This window comes from Cicer arietinum, chromosome 5 (genome assembly GCF_000331145.2).
Source record: "Cicer arietinum cultivar CDC Frontier isolate Library 1 chromosome 5, Cicar.CDCFrontier_v2.0, whole genome shotgun sequence".
In the NCBI taxonomy this organism is placed as follows: Eukaryota; Viridiplantae; Streptophyta; class Magnoliopsida; order Fabales; family Fabaceae; genus Cicer; species Cicer arietinum.
The window spans coordinates 22,307,525-22,310,012 of record NC_021164.2 but is presented as its reverse complement, the minus strand read 5'-3'; positions in this window follow the sequence as shown (position 1 = coordinate 22,310,012).

The following is a 2,488-nucleotide window of genomic DNA, read 5'->3' as shown; positions in this document are numbered from 1 at the left end:
TTGGATGCACAAGATTGGTTAAAAACCTTAGTTGGACAAGAATAAGTTTAGGAAGGACGAAAACGACCTAAGTGTTCGTCCAATGACACAAATGAACTTATTGGCTGCACAAGATTGGTTAAAAACCACTGTTGGACAAGAAAAAGTCTAGGTAGGACGAAAATGACCTAAATGTTTGTCCAATTACATAAACACACCTATTGGATACCCAAGATTGGTTAAAAACCCTAATTGGACTAGAATAAACCTAGGGAGGACGAAAATGACCTAAATGTTCGTCCAATGACACAAACACACCTATTGGATGCACAAGATTGGTTAAAAACCCAAATTGGACAAGAATAAGCCAATGGGGGACGAAAATGACTTAAATTTTCATCCAATAACACAAACACACATATTGGATGCACAAGATTGGTTAAAAACCCTTGTTGGACAAGAATAAGTGTTGGAAGGACGAAAATCACCAAATGTTCATCCAATGACACAAACACACCTATTGGATGCACAAGATTGGTTAAAAACCCTAGTTGGACAAGAAAAAGTCTAGGTAGGACTAAACTGACCTAAATGGTCATCCAATTACACAAGCAAACCTATTGGATGCACAAGATTGGTTGAAAACCCTAATTGGACTAGAATAAACCAAGGGGACGAATAAACCAATGACACCAATGCACTTATCGGATGCACCAATGACACCAATGACACCAATGCACTTATCGGATGCAAAAGATTGGTTAAAAACCCTAGTTGGACAAGAAAAAGTCTAGGTAGGACTAAACTGACCTAAATGTTCATCCAATTACACAAACAAACCTATTGGATGCACAAGTTTGGTTGAAAACCCTAATTGGACTAGAATAAACCAAGGGGACAAATAAACCAATGACACCAATGCACTTATCGAATGCACCAATGACACCAATGACACCAATGCACTTATTGGATGCACAAGATTGGTTAAAAACCCTTATTGGACAAGAATTAGCCAATGGGGGACGAAAATGACGTAAATGTTCATCTAATGACACAAACACACCTATTGGATGCACAAGATTGGTTAAAAACCCTAATTGGACAAGAATTAGCCAATGGGGGACGAAAATGACGTAAATGTTCATCCAATGACACAAACACACCTATTGGATGCACAAGATTGGTTAAAAACGCAAGTTGGACAACAATAAACCTAGGAAGGACAGAAATGACCTAAATGTTCGTCCAATGACACAAACACACCTATTGGATGCACAAGATTGGTTAAAAACCGTAATTGGACTAGAATAATCCTAGGGAGGACGAAAATGACCTAAATGTTCATCCAATTAAACAAACACACCTATTGGATGCACAAGATTGGTTAAAAACCCTAGTTGGACAAGAATAAGTGTATGAAGGACGAAAATGACCTAAATGTTCATCCAATGACACAAAAACACCTATTGGATGCACAAGATTGGTTAAAAACCCTAATTGGACTAGAATAAATTTAGGGAGGACGAAAATGACCTAAATGTTCATCCAATGACACAAACACACCTATTGGATGCACAAGATGGGTTAAAAACCCTAGTTGGACTAGAATAAGTTTAGGAAGGACGAAAATGACCTAAATGTTCGTCCAATGACACAAACACACCTATTGGATGCACAAGATTGGTTAAAAACCTTAGTTGGACAAGAATAAGTTTAGGAAAGACGAAAATGACCTAAATGTTCATCCAATGACACAAACACCCTTATTGGATGCACAAGATTGGTTAAAAGCCCTAAATGGTCTAGAATAAACATAGGGTGGACGAAAATGACCTAAATGTTCATCCAATGACACAAACACACCTATTGGATGCACAAGATGGGTTAAAAATCGTTATTGGACTAGAATAAACCTACGGAGGACGAAAATGATCTAAATGTTTATCCAATGACACAAACACACCTATTGGATGCACAAGATTGGTTAAAAACCTTAGTAGGACAAGAATAAGTTTAGGAAGGACGAAAATGACCTAAATGTCCATCCAATGACACAAACTCACCTATTAGATGCACAAGATTAGTTAAAAACCCAAGTTGGACAAGAATAAACCTAGGGAGGACGAAAATGACCTAAATGTTCATGAAATGACACAAACACACCTATGGCTTAAAAACTCTAATTGGACTAGAATAAACCTACGGAGGATGCAAATGACCTAAGTGTAAATCCAATGACACAAATGAACTTATTAGCTGCACAAGATTGGTTAAAAACCCTAGTTGGACAAGAATAAGTCTAGGTAGGACGAAAATGACCTAAATGTTCATCCAATGACACAAACACACCTATTGGATGCAGAAGATTGGTTAAAAATCTTTATTGGATTAGAATAAACCTAGGGAGGACGAAAATGGCCTAAATGTTCATCCAATGACTCAAATGAACTTATTGGATGCACAAGATTGGTTAAAAACCCTAATTGGACAAGAATAAGCCAAGGGAGGA